Source organism: Cyprinus carpio, chromosome B2, assembly GCF_018340385.1.
Source record: "Cyprinus carpio isolate SPL01 chromosome B2, ASM1834038v1, whole genome shotgun sequence".
Classification (NCBI taxonomy): domain Eukaryota; kingdom Metazoa; phylum Chordata; class Actinopteri; order Cypriniformes; family Cyprinidae; genus Cyprinus; species Cyprinus carpio.
In genome coordinates, this window is record NC_056598.1 from 18,442,836 (window position 1) to 18,458,217 (window position 15,382).

At 37.6% G+C, this 15,382-nt stretch overlaps 1 long non-coding RNA gene across 1 annotated transcript; it reads left to right on the forward strand.

The window, feature by feature from the left end:
- The first annotated feature begins 5,631 nt into the window (after positions 1-5,631).
- Positions 5,632-14,245, forward strand: LOC122136213. Its single transcript, XR_006154027.1, has 3 exons — positions 5,632-5,683; positions 13,251-13,330; positions 13,569-14,245. It is a non-coding gene; the product is annotated as an uncharacterized LOC122136213 (long non-coding RNA).
- Positions 14,246-15,382: the final 1,137 nt, after the last annotated feature.

Genomic DNA, 15,382 nt, shown 5'->3' on the forward strand with positions numbered 1-15,382 from the left:
TACGTCTGGCAATTGCTTGGTGTTTTTGTCATAATAAAATTTCTGCTTTGACTGTCTGTGGCTGAGTTTTTCTTGAATTTGTTCATGTTTACTTCCTTTTGGAGTCAACAGCGTGGTGGAAGTTGGCAATTTAGTTTTCAACCTTCTGCCCATTAGAAGTTGTGCTGGTGACATTCCGATGCCATCAAGGGGAGTATTGCGATATTCCAGCAATGCAATATACGGATGTCCATTCTCACTTTGTGATTTCTTAAGCATTCTCTTGATTGTCTGAACCATTCTTTTTGCTTGTCCGTTTGACTGAGCATATCCTTGACTAGATGTTTTGTGCTCAAACTCCCAGTTTTCTGCAAAAGACTTGAATTCTTGACTTGCATATTGTGGACCTTTATCTGATATTACCACATCAGGTATGCCATGTCTTGCAAACAGTGATTTCGATGCAATGATTACACTTGTGCTCGTAGTGTCATTCAGCTTTGCAATCTCTGGAAACTTGGAGTAGTAATCTACACACAACAAATACTCAGAACCATTGTGATGAAACAAGTCAGTACTAACCTTTGCCCATGGTCTGCTCGGCAGCGCATGAGGTATTAGTGGTTCATTTGTGTGACTATTTCGATGAGTGTTGCATATGGGACATTGCGATACAATTTTCTCAATTTGAGCTGACATGCCTGGCCAATATATGATGTCTCTTGCTCTTTCCTTGCATTTCACCATGCCCAGATGTGACTCATGAATTCTGTCCAGCATTTCACTTCTCACTTTGTTTGGAATTATGAGTTTTGCAGCTTTGGACACCAGTCCTGATGTGTAGCTGAGTTCCTCTTTAAATGTCCAATATTTCTGAAGGTCTTTGTGCACTGAACTTTTTTCTGCTGGCCATCCTTTCATGATGTATTCTGTCAGTCTCTGCATTTCAGGATCTTCAGCTGTTGCTTTTCTGAACTCTTTCAGTTTCTCTTCAGACACAGGTAGCTGAGGTGTGACATAGTTTACCTCTAACTCCTCTTCAAGCAGGTCTTCGGTCTGTTCATCGAGGTAAGCACGACTCAATGCATCTGCTATGTGCATCTGTTTGCCTGGCTTGTATGTAACATTCAGATTGTACCTTTGGAGTCTGAGCAACATCCTTTGCAGCCTCAATGGTGTCTGATGAAGAGGTTTTTTGAAGATGTTCTCAAGTGGCTTGTGATCGCTTTCTACTTGAATGTCTCTGCCATATACATATTGGTGGAACTTTTCACATCCATATACAATTGCAAGTAGTTCCTTCTCAATTTGAGCATACCGGCGCTGGCAATCTGTGAGCGCTCTCGAACCATATGCTATAGGTCTGTCATCTTGTAGCAAGACTGCACCCATGCCCTCAGAGCTGGCATCTACTGACAATGTTAATGGTTCTTTGACATTGTAGAATTTCAAGGTTGGAGCATTCTTCGCTAGAGCTTTGAGCCACTGAAAACTTTTCTCTTGTTCACTTCCCCAGGACCATTCCACATCATTTTCTAGCAGCTGTCTGAGTGGAGCACTTACATCTGACAAGTTGGGAATGAACTTGGCTAAATACTGCAGCATACCCAGAAATCTTTGCAGCCCTTGCTTGTCTTCTGGTGGAGGTAACTGAACTACAGCTCTCCCTTTCTCTTCATCTGGTTTCAGTCCTTCTGCTGTAAGTATATGACCGATATACTTGATTTGTGATGTTCTAATCTGACATTTCTTTTTGTTCAGTTTGAGGTTGTATTCTCTTGCCCTTTGGAGCAATTTTCTCAGTCTGGCATCATGCTCTTGTACTGTTTCTGTTTTGTACAGCTCTTTGGAATACTTCTGATGCTGACGATATTCCAAAAGGTAAATGCAGGAATCTGTATCTTCCTATAGGTGTATTGAATGCACACAACTTGGAGCTTTCATTGTCCAATTTGATCTGCCAAAACCCTTGGTTAGCATCAAGTACTGAGAAAATTTTGGCATTTGGCATATTTGACACAACTTCTTCCACCGTAAGTAGAGGATAGGGTTCACGTTTGATTGCCTTATTCAAATCTTGTGGGTCGAGGCATATGCATATTTTGTCTGGCTTGACAATCGTTACCATGCTGCTCACCCAGTCAGTTGGCTCTGTTTGTCTTTCTATTACATTCATGTCTTCCATCCGGTGCAATTCTTCAATTATTATTTCTTTCAGTGCAACTGGAACTTTTCTTGGAGCATGTACAACAGGCTTTACTGATGGATCAAGTTGAATTTGATGATATCCTGGCATGCATCCTAAGCCACTGAACAGATCTTCAAACTCTTTCAGAATGTCATCATCATTAGCAGACACATCATGTATCCTTTTTATCATGCCTTATGTCGGACAAATGGCTCTTCCTAATATTGCAGGAGCATCTTTTTCCACAATCTGGAACTGAATCTTGTGTTTTTGACCTTTGTACTCACAGGTTAGCTGTTTCTATCCCAATGGCGACATCTGGTGTCCAGAGTATGTAAGTAACTTGCAGGTGGATTTTAGCAGCTTGTCCATTATGTTCAGCAAGTTGTAAGTCTTTAATGAGAGAACGTTACATTCTGCCCCAGTGTCCAACTTGAATTTCACTTGTTTGCCTCTTATCTTGAGCACTTCAGACCACTCTTCTTTTTCTTTCTGGATCTCAGTAGTGACAGACTGTACGTTTTTTAGCTTGTTTCTCTGAACTTCTGGTGTGCCCAGGAACATATTTTTGTCACCTTCCTTTGTCTGTGTCTTCCTTTGTCACCTGTTCCTTTGTCAAGCTTGTGCTTCTTTCTAGGGTTTTTTCGCTCATTTTTGCCCACTTTTTTGCGAAGTGGTTGTTTTTATTACACTGTCTGCACGTTTGTCCGTAGGCAGGGCATTTTCTCTGTTCATGTTTATAACCACACCTGCTGCACTTTATGTTGTCACTCGAATCACTCCTCATTGGCATACTCTTGTTGATTTTTTGCACAGTTTTGATCTTGTGCATGTCTACTTCTTCATTTAGTGCTTTTACTTGGCTAGACGTTATTTCGTTAGCCCGACAAATGTCCACAGCTTTTGCTAGTGTGAGATCTGCTTCTCTTAGCAATCTGGCTCGTACTGTGTCATCTCTTATGCCACAAACAATTCTGTCTCTGATTAGTGAAACATGCAATTCTCCAAACTCACCGTCTTTTGCCTTGTTCTTTAGGTCCGTGACGTAGGCATCAATATTCTCAGACGGTCCTTGAGCCCTCGCGAAGAACATGTGACGTATGTAAGGACGTTTTTTTTCTTGGTTCACAATAGTTTCTGAATTTCTGTTTGAGATCGTCGATTTTGTCTCTCTCATCTTCGTGAAATTCAAAAGTATTGCAAACTTTTATTGCATCCTCACCGGCTACGTGCTGAAATGTGGCACACTGCACTTTTTCAGATTTTCTGCGCTACCGCTAGCCGTCAGGAACAGGTCGATGGTGGCTGTAACTGTGCCATTCTTCTTTCGATGCACTTACAACTTCTGACACCATGTTTTATTGTTTTATACATACAGTCGGCATCTAGTCATAGTTGGGGCGTGGTCTGGCGTGGCAAGGGTGGAGTCAGCATCAGGGAGAACACCACGAACATTGTGTGTATTTGAATGACAAAAATGTTTATTGCGAGTCATTGCAAAATTAACTGCAATGGCTTATGATAGTCCTTATTTAATTTAAACCTGGGTCAATGACCTAACCAAATGGCCGGAGGTGTCGTTTGTGTGTGTGTGTGTGTGTGTGTAATGGAGAGCACATATTGAGCGCTCATTCCCAGAGACGCGTAGAACAATTGTAGTTTCTTTTAACTTTAATACTCATATAGTCCATATCGATATCTGATTAATTGTACAGCCCTACTTTAGATTTATTCATTCAAAAATAGCCAAATTCCGTGACGTTCTGCTTTAATTAGCAAGTTCCATTTTTGACCGGATTCTGCGATTCGATCCGTTTCACTTCACAAACAAAGACGGGGTGAATTTATGAATGAAAGTGTGAAAGTTCTGCCACAAAACGAAGTTGTTATGTATCCTCACGCTTTTTTAAGTGGGTATACGGAAATCCTTGGCCTTTTCTAGTGGCTATACGGTGTATACCTGCGTATCACATAGACTACACCTCTTAGCAGACTTGTTTTCATGTGGGTTTAGGTTCGACACTAGGCTACATAGTTTTGCTTAAGGTAGAATGATAAGGCTAATTATATATGCATGCCACTTTCTGAAACAACCTTACACCGTTTTGATAACGTTAATAATGAACACAATGTTAACGTAGCCTACATGTGATGAAATGCTGACTGCACACATACACATGCTTAGTCTTGGGATTCCACAACTTCCCTTGATCATCCTCACGCCTTATTGCTTGTAGCCATTTTGTCCTCCTTTCCGGTTGTATATGTTTATTAGGAAGGATGTAGAACTTCAATTCATAATTTGTTAGTTTATTGGCGGTACAGAAAACGACACAGCAACTCTTCGGCATGATTGTCCCGTGTATTTCAGTTGGCGCCAAGGCAATGTTTTCCCCCATGGGCTAACTTCACTTCACGTGACGGGGCGTTCCCAGACCAACCGTCTGTATGTATAACCAATAAATGAGACGACACACTAGCTTGTGTCCCAAACTTAAGTGCATGGACTCCGGAGGGTGCATTTGAAGTGCGAATGCGTCACAGCGGCGTGACGAAGGCTGTCCCAAACTGAAGTGTGTGGCCTCTGAAGTGCGGATGTGAAGTGCGATTGCGTCACAGCTTCACGTCCATAGTATTTTTCCATACTATGCAAGTCAAAGCTGTTTTGTAGCAAACATTCTTCAGAATTTCTTCCCTTGTTTTAAGCCAGACCCTGACACTTCTCAGATGAAACCACATAAAGATGAGGCATGATGGCTAAACAGTCCATTTAGATATGTATGTGTGCATGTATATTTTTATTGGATTGATTTATTAATTCACACAAACATACAGTACAATAGAATAAAGTGAAAATTGCAAGGAAGAATTCTAATTAAGAGAAAAATTAAATAAACCGATGTCCTAATTCTTAACTTCACTAGGCGTGTTTTGTTTTTGTTTAGTTCACATGTAAATATAAATAAATAAATGGGTAATCTAATTCTTAGAATAAAGAGAAAATGTATCAGTTGAGATTCTCAGCAAATGAGCATGATGCTGTGTCATCAGTCAGTCGTTTCCCATCATGCTTTTGAATAGCGCAGTCGGTGGAGAGCAACTGCACTCGACTGCTCAGTCCGACACAGCCGCCTCGCCGTTGCGAGAGTTTTTTGGCACACATCAGCATGACATCAGAGCAAGGCGGACGTAACTCGGACACTTTTCTAACCGGCATGCATCTCGCGGTGATCAGTGGTGATCAGTTCTGTGCAGATTTTGCTCATCTCAAACAAGCCTAGTCTTTGGTCACAACATAAGCTGTCCCAAAGGCTGATTGCGTCACTGCGGCGTGACGAAGGCCAGCGTATTTCGAAAGCGACGTCAAATGCGCCCTCCGTTTCCTGGGAAAATGAAGTGTACATCTGATGGACACTTCACACCCTACCATATCCCAAAATCACTTGCGCGGACGACAGTGTTTATATTCAAAGAACATGGTGGGTGAGAGTTCTGTGGGGGAATTCACATTGAAATGTAAGTATTGTGTTTTCATTTACTTAAATACCTAGCGAAAGTGTTAAACGCCAGGGTTTTTTTAACACAAAGCCCACAAACAATAAGACAACCACTGTATAAGGCAGTAGTCTTTCCCTTTGTTGTTTTTTTGTGGTGCTGTCATTCAAGCTCCAGAGAGAGACAGAGGAGAGAAGAGCGCAGGGAGAGAATGGAGAGACAATAAATTATTTATTAACCTTTCTCTAAAAAAGAGAAAACAGTGGGGAGAAAAATGGGTACATTACAAGTTTTCAATATCTTTTTTTTAAATTTCACATTGTCAATGAAACAACTTAATTTTCTGTAGTTTATTTTTGTGATGCAAGTTAAAAATAAAAAATGAATAAGTTGTATACATTATTCATTTGTGTAGTGTAATTTATTTGTAAATGAGCCTGAGTACTTTCTGTACATTTTGTATTTTTGTTTTGCATATTCACATGTGTAAATAAAAGTAATTATGTAGCCTACATTTTTTATTTTTTTTTAATGCAGCTTACAAAAAATTATTCTATGTTTATTTATTTTTTTGTCCTGTAAATAATTATTTTACACATTAAATCAAAAAGTTCAATACATTACTGAAAGTACTTTTTACAACTATTTACAACATAGCTTAGGTTTAACATCAGAAAACAACATCAGTTTTGAGCCCAGCCCTGCCTCCATGTGTTCTGGGGTCTTCAGGAGGGGAATCTCTTGGTGAATGTCCAGCACCTCCTCAGTGACTCTGAGGACAATGCGGTGACAGTGGAACGAGGCACATGTCAAACACTCAGGAGACCACTCTGTATGATGTACTACTGGCAGACAGAAGAGAAACACCAGGGTCTGGATTGTGGCACTTCTCAGAAGATCCATCAGCACTGTCAGGGCCTCTGCTCAGCCCAAAACCATTAAACACCTGTCCAGCGCTGCCACATTCAGCTTTATCCTGCAGTAAAGGGGTCTGCTCTGATTTACGGAAAGAAGGAAAAGATAAACTGTTTAAAGCTATTACAAAGTAATTAGTAGAAGAAATGTTAAGATACTTTAGTAAACTACTTTTAGTAACTACTAATACCACATTGGGGGAAAAACTACTAGTCATATTTAAAACCTTAGCTAAAGAGATAGTTGACCCAAAAATGAAAATTCCAAACCTGGAACAACTTAAGGGTGAGTAAATGATTACAGAATTTTCATTTTCAAACTTAGTACTTTATATTTGTTCGAGAATACTTTACAAATGTACTTCCAGTCCACCTCTGATCATTCTGAAAATGAAAGTATCAACATTTTGTCAGAATATTAGCACATTTTGCTAACTATATCAAAGGCTGCATCTGAAGGACTCGGATCGGTCAAACAGAGCACTGTTCAGCTGTGACAGCTGCTGCTGAACATTGAGCTGTACTATGCTCTATTTTTTATTCACAGTTTTATTTTTGGTAACCTGTCTACATGTGAACACCATGGTCAACACAATAAACTATATAAAATCGCAACTTTGTAAGATTTCAGTCAGCATTTGAACTGCTAAGTGTGTGTGTATTTTGTAGTTTTTCATGTGTATCATTACATTATTCAAGTATGTTCCATGCCAGTGCCTGCATTTAAAGTTGTAATCCGACTAAGGACGCAGCAAACCAGAGTAACTTACCTCGGTCTTGGCTAAGCCTGAGGTACATCACCGTCTCCTCCATTATGACGTAAAACATAAAAACAAAAATGAGCAATTCTGTCTCCACCTATCCTGGCAGAATTGTCCTCTTGTCTGCTCTCCTCTAGCACCGTTGCTATGCGACAGAGCGCTAATCGGGAACCTCTAGTGTTGCAATTAGGAAATCGTGCAAAAGGCGAAGCATCTCACGCACTTCGGAGGGCCCTTCGTGCACCGTGGCCTTCGAAGTGTGTACACTCAACTTTGGGACACAGCGGCTATGGCTCTAGAACTCTCATGCTTTATCTACCTTCTTGCTCTTACAATGTCACGTGTTTTTTTTTACGTTACATTCTTACATCACGACGTATCACACTTGAATACATTACAGAGGTCAGACTCGAAGACACTGCGTTACAAAACTTAACTCAGAACACGAAACTCTCAAACGGAAAAGAAAAGAAACTAAAGTAAAAGAACAGAAGTAAAGTTTGACGAGACTAGGTGGTGTTTCTTCTCATCGTGGCTAAGTAGCAGCAGGCGTGCGAGCCGAAGCACACTGGAACCGCGCTCAAAGAATGCTAATAGTGTTGACTAAAGGCATATGCTAAGAGCAAAAGCTAAAAGCCAAAGCTAAAAGCTAAAACTACAAGCAAAAGCTAAAAGCCAAAACTAAAAGCAAAATTTGAAGGTGTCCTGAGTATTTAAACTGGCCTTTTGGCCACACCTCAAATGTTGTCTTGACCAATTAGATATTGTCTTTGCTCGAGGTGTTGCGATGTTTGTCCTGCCCATTCATAAATCATATGTTATCTTATCAATCACGTGGTCCGAATTTTCTCGCTCTTGCAGGGTATAATTTTGGACATGATTCCTATGATAAGAATATGATACATTTGACAAATAACTGATTGTCAGAAACGTTTCAAGCAAGAAGATTCGAACACACACATACTAAACATGAATATGAATACTTAAGCTATTCAATAGTTATTAAAAAGACATACACAATAAGTGATTAGAAACATGATAGTCAAATGTGTGGGTTTCATATTATGATATGGAGTTAAGCAATGGACTGATATTCCTTTATAAGTCTTTTTTGAGTTCGTTTTGGTGCATCTACATCTGTAAAAGACAGTTACTGTGCCATTCTCTGACATAAGGACGTTCTGTGGAGACAACAGGTTAAAAGTCCCCCTAAAGGAATTTCAATCTGGTTCTTGTCTATGTGGGGGAAGTCAATTCTTGTGATCATGATTACTATCATGGGTTTACATGTGATGGTCAGGCTGTGCATCTCTTTGACCATCAATCTGGATTACTTGCCCCAAATTTGACAATCTCTTCTCTGAATTGAAACTGTCAATAATTGTTCTAATGGTAGGGTGACCATATGCGCCGTTCATACGGGACACGTCCCGGCCAGGATTTTAATATTGCCTAAAATATCCAGGTTTTGGCTGTTTGCAGGTCGATCGTTGTGCGACATTCATGAGAGCTAGAGAGCAGAGCAGACGGCTCCTTATGCTTTCGGATAGCTGTCGCACCTGCTGTCTTATTTTTTATTTTATTTTAGCAGCGACGCTTCAAGTCAAACGAACGAACAAACACGTGCGCATATTTGCATCGCTTTGATTGTTCCAGATCTCACCTTCTCATGCGCAGCCCCACGATTGGTCGATTATGTATAATACCTGCATGTTATTGGTCAAACTGCTTTGGATGTTTTAGGCAATATTAAAATCCTGGCCGGGACGTGTCCCGTATAAACGGCGCATATGGTCACCCTATCTAATGGTGTTAATGTTGAAAGCTGTTCTGTGAAAGAGTTGGTTGGTTATTTTGCTTCAGACTGTGGTGCTAGGAGTTGATTCACAACATCCTGTTGCCTTTCTGTGGAATTCGGCTCATGTTTCAACCATGCTCCCGATCAAATCTTTAATTTGTCTGGTTCGGGTCTGATACACTACATATCTTTATCTCTTTGTGGATTGTCGGTCAGTTAAACTTTTGATCGATCAGTCTGAGTTTTTCATGGCTGGATGTTCTCTTAGTCTTTAAGAAAAGTATCATGTGAAAGTGTCAACTTTTCCTGCATTGAATCAGTCTGTCTCCATGCTGACTCCTCAGAAGTGTCAACTTCTTCTTTCAGGAGGGAGCTGAAGGCCCATCAGCTACTTTCCTTTCTCTCTACAGCAGTTTCTGCTTCTTTCTCACTCCAGTCTATTCGCTGTCTCTTGTCAAGGCGGCTGCTCCAGAAGAGACTCAGAGAACCACATGCAAATTGATTCTTTGTAAATTATCTTCATTTAAAAAGCTCTTCCTTTAAATTCCACTTTTTAACTTTCTCTTTCAATGGTCCCTTAATTTCAAAAGTCTCGTCTGGTTGACAACAGCAGTTCCCCATTCTATTTTAATTAAGCAAGTTCTTCTTTGCAGAGAAAGAGCAAGCAATTTCTTTTTTACAAAATGCAGAAAAACAGCAGTCATCTCTAATTAATTTAGTGTTTAATGTAATGGCAAATAATTCTTCATCTTTTCTCATTTACTAGAAACTATTATACTGTGAGAAGTCTGTTCAAATCCAAATTTCTATTTAAATCTCATTCTCATTCACCACCTGCTGTATACCTTCAGCAAAAACAAGACAGACTCCAGACAATGCTTTTAGATATGCTTTAATCACGGCCAGGAGGACCTCAGTATAACAGTATATAATTGCATATGTGCATGACAAAGATGGCTTGATTCATTACATCATTTTTGTTCAATATCATTGGTTCTTTATATGATTGCTTGTTACTCAAGTCATGAGTTTTTATGGTTATTCTTATATTCAGGCAGACGTCTGGCGGCCTTTTTTACATTCGACATTTCAGCACATAAACTTTGGCTAAAGTGTTGAAGACTTTTAGTACTCAAAAGCATGTTAAGCCTGCAAGAGAAGAAATGTTAGTTATAATTAAAATAATTAAAAATGATTAATATATAAAAAAAATCCTTCACACGTTACATTTCATTATTTATTTATTTATTTATTTATTTATTTATTTACCTTTATTTTACCAGGGAAGAAAATCACATTGAGATTACAATCTCTTTTACAAGTGAGCCCTGGCCAAGAAGGCAGCACATGGAAGATACACTTTAACAGACAACAAACAACAACAACAAACAAAAAACAAAAAGACAGGGATGCTCAAAAATATTAAAATATACAAAAATCACTATTTAAAACAATCACAAACATGATGATAAATTTGATTTAGATAAGACTTGAATTCAATATCTGAAATAAAAACTTCCAGTTTTAGCTGGTTTTGCAACTCATTCCATGAAGTTGGAGCACTATAACTAAAAGCAGTTTTACCAAACTCTGTTTTAATTTGTGGAACATCATACAGTATGTATCTACTTGATCTTAGCTTGTATTCAGATCTACTAGGTGTCAAGAGTGTAATTAAATATGAAGGAGTATGTCCAGTTATTGATTTATACACAAAGATCAACCAATGTTTGAACCTTCTTGTGTTAAGTGAGGACCAACCGACCATTTTATATAGAACACAGTGATGAACAGAGTACTTTGCATGCATTATAAATCTCAATGCTGAATGATATACAGAATCCAATGATTTCAACAAGGTCTAAAACCGGCAAAAACGTAGCTTCAACCAGCTTTTTCCTAGCTTTCTGTGTAAAGCAGGAACTGTTTCTGAAATAAAAACCCAGCTTTAATTTCAATTTAGTGAGTAACTGTTTAATATGCAAATTAAAATTCATGTTTTCCTCTAGTATAAAACCCAGACATTTATATGAGCAAACTAATTCTATTGGCCTGCCCTGTAATGTGTGGAGTTGAGGCAAGGAAGGTCCAGGCTTACGGGTTCTATTAAAAAACATCTATTTAGTTTTCTTATCATTTTAAACTAAATTTAATGCCTGTAGATTGAGCTGGATATTTTCAAATATTTTTTGTAGCCTTAAAATTGTCTCAGCAGGTGATTTTGCAGAACAATAAATAATGGTATCATCAGTGTACAGATGCATTTTTGCATTAATCACATTTTCACTAAGATTATTAATATATACTGTAAACAGCAAAGGCCCCGAAATAGAGCCCTGCGGTACTCCAGAGTTAACAGCAAGTTTCTCAGACATACAGTCATTTAAAAGTACAAGTTGACATCTGTTATTTAAGTAGCTACTGACCCAACCAATAGCAGCATCAGATAGGCCAATACATTCCAACCGTGATAATAAGATAGCATGATTGACTGTATCAAAGGCTTTTGTTAAATCAATAAACAATGCAGCACATGATTTATGATCATCTAAAGCACTGATTATGTCATAAAGTACTTTCATAGTAGCAGTGGTAGTACTATGATTTTTTAGAAAGCCAGACTGAAAAACAGATAGAATACTATTACTAACCAAGAATTGTTTTAATTGTTCACTGACGATAGATTCCAAAATCTTAGCTATCACTGATCATTTAGAAATTGGACGATAATTGTCCAAATTAGATGGGTCACCACCTTTCAGCATTGGCAGAACCAGGGCAGATTTCCAATCTTCAGGAACAATATTCTGTTCCAGTGATAAATTTAAAATATAAGTCAATGGCTCAGCAATGACTTCTGCTGCAAATTTTAAAAATATGGGTGCAATCCCAACAGCTGTGATTTGTCTGTTTTGTAAGCAGTGGCCCTACCCAAGATCATGAAAATAGAGGGTTTGTGCAGGTTTTATAAAGTAAATTTAAGTCGCTTTAAAAAACTTTTTAAGGAGCACAATGTGTCAATACATATACTCTCTTAATTTATGAGTTGTATTTACTAACATTTCAAAGTTTTGTAAGATAAATTATAAAAAGAGTTTATTTAAACATATTTTGGTCATAAAAACACAACTGACAAAACTTGCATTGCAAATATTCTTTGGTACAAAGAACATTTTCCCTCAACTACATTTCTAAACCACAGTATTCAGAAAATAAAATATAAAAACAATTTATAATCACCAAAAAGCCATCCTTTAACAGCTCTTATAAAACTTTTTAATGACGCTGGTAATTTATTCCATGCAATTGCATTTGTGTATAAAACATTATTATTCCCCATCAAACATTTAAATAGAAAAATTTCCACCCCCAGGGTCATAGGTATGTTGATCTAATACCATATCAAAATAACTTCCTAAATAACTTGAAACCAAATGATGAAACATTTCTGTATTGTTCAAACAGATTACAGGAAGTTCATCCTAAAATTTCTAACAGACTTTTTAACAGACATGGCCAAAATGAGCCAATTCAATTCTGTTTTCACCTTGTTTTCCAAACTATTATCACCAGATAATTATTTAAGCACACTTTATTCAGCAGCATAGAGCTTTTTATCTGTAAAAATAAAAAAATTCAACCCACTTTGTTGATGTTAACAGTAACGGTGCAATATTTCATCCATCCATCATGGACGAAATCCATCATGACATGCTGAAATGTTATAAAAGAAAGTGAGGTGTGTGATGGACAGACACACACACACTTACACTTGTATGGTTTTGTACGATTTGTCTAAACCCCAGTGATAGGTAGGTTTAGGGGCAGGTTTAGGTGTAGGTCATTCGTACAAATACATATGATGGCTGGACATTCTCCATGTGACAATATTATCTTTACGTTAGGATGTTAATAGCAATTGTCTCATGTTGGGTTTAACACAATGGATGTAAACCTTGCTTTTCAAAATGAAATAGATTAAATGGTTTAGAATAATAAGATAGACTTAGGCCTGCAGTTGAGAAAGACAAAATAAATTTCTCAAATCGTCAAATGCCATTTGTCATTCATTGTGCAATTAGATTTTTTCTAAATCTTTGTTGTTGCTCCCACAGCTACTTAGAAGAAGATCTTCACACAATCTTGGATCCATGGACAAAAGACATTCCTATCCTGAACCCATGGGGATGACAGCGTATGTGATCTTAAAACTTTGTAATTTGTAATTATTATTTTTATTGAATCTAGAAGTTCTCTATATCTCTTTGTGGATTGTCGGTCAGTTAAACTTTTGATCGATCAGTCTGAGTTTTTCATGGCTGGATGTTCTCTTAGTCTTTAAGAAAAGTCTTATGTGAAAGTGTCAACTTTTCCTGCATTGAATCAGTCTGTCTCCATGGTGACTCCTCAGAAGTGTCAACTTCTTCTTTCAGGAGGAAGCTGAAGGCCCATCAGCTACTTTCCTTTCTCTCTACAGCAGTTACTGCTTCTTTCTCACTCCAGTTTATTCGCTGTCTCTTGTCAAGGCGGCTGCTCCAGGAGAGACTCAGAGAACCACATGCAAATTGATTCTTTGTAAATTCTCTTCATTTAAATTCCACTTTTTAACTTTCTCTTTCAATTGTCCCTTAATTTCAAAAGTCTCGTCTGGTTGACAACAGCAGTTCCCCATTCTATTTTAATAAAGCAAGTTCTTCTTCGCAGAGAAAGAGCAAGCAATTTCTTTTTTACAAAATGCAGAAAACATCAGTCATCTCTAATTAATTTGGTGTTTAATGTAATAGCAAAGAATTATTCATCTTTTCTCATTTACTAGAAACTGTGAGAAGTCTGTTATTTGTCTGTTCAAATCCAAATTTCTATTTAAATCTCATTCTCATTCACCACCTGCTGTATACCTGCAGCAGAAACAAGACAGACTCCAGACAATGCTTTTAGATATGCTTTAATCACGACCAGGAGGACCTCAGTATAACAGTATATAACAGTTATATTGCATATGTGCATGACAAAGATGACATGATTCATTACATCATTTTTGTTTAATATCATTGGTTCTTCCTATGTTTGCTTGTTACTCAAGTTATGAGTTGTTATGGTTATTCTTATATTCAGGCAGACGTCTAGCAGCCTTTTTTACATTCGACATTTCAGCACAAAACTTGGCTAAAGTGTTGAAGACTTTTAGTACTCAAAAGCATACGGATGTTAAGAATGCAAGAGAAGAAATGTTAGTTATAATTAAAATAATTAAAAATGATTAATATAAAAAAAAAAATACTTCACACATTACATTTCAGTAATATATATATATGTTTGTTTTTATTTATATATTTATATATATATATGTGTGTGTGTGTGTGTGTGTGTGTGTGTGTGTGTGTGTATTTTTTTTTTTTTTTAAATGGCCAGTTGCAAATGTTCTTGATCCTTTTTACAGCTCAGATGCATCCAAGACATCCAGTTAGTTCCTTTTCATTTCCTCCTTTTTGGAACAATAGATGTTTTCCCCCAGCCAAATGCTTCAGACATGCATTCTTCGTTTTTTCAATCTGGAAGAAGAGTAAAAGCCTTTTAGTAAAGGAATATCTTGACAATAAAGAGGATGGATCATGATGGTGTTCTGTGAATGTAGATTTTTGTCCACATGGACTAATGTAGTAATATTTGATTTACCGCTTTTGTTTGTCTTAGAAGTAAACATGATTTCACGGCTCCATTACAATGAATACAGGAAACCCAAGGCTGAGAAAAATACCATAGAAATATGTGAAACTGTCAGGTTTTTCTACAATGACTTCTACAGGCATTTCGACAATCATTCTCTGATAGTAAATACCTACTTTCTCATTTAGGATTTTGCATTCTTCCTGATGGACACGCTGTGTTGTTTGGTCACATGAGGTGGGTCTCAGTATCACCTCGAGCACATTGTCATTCTGTCATAAATGGGAAATATACAGGTACATGTAACTCTAGCATAAAAATGACAACTAAATATACATGTAGAAGCTAAAACATTTTATGGAGTATTTTAAGGAACATGAACAGAAAATAATCAATCAAAACAAACCAGCAAATTACAGCTTATGAATTAAATAACTTACTCCTTTGAAAATGTTGTAATAGTCGAGGTGTTTGCCTTGTCCGTGAACCGTGTTGCCTTCTTCTATTGCTTCGTCAACAATTTTTCTTTCATCATTGTTTAACTCATCATATTTCATTCCCTTTATTAATTCCAGCAGGA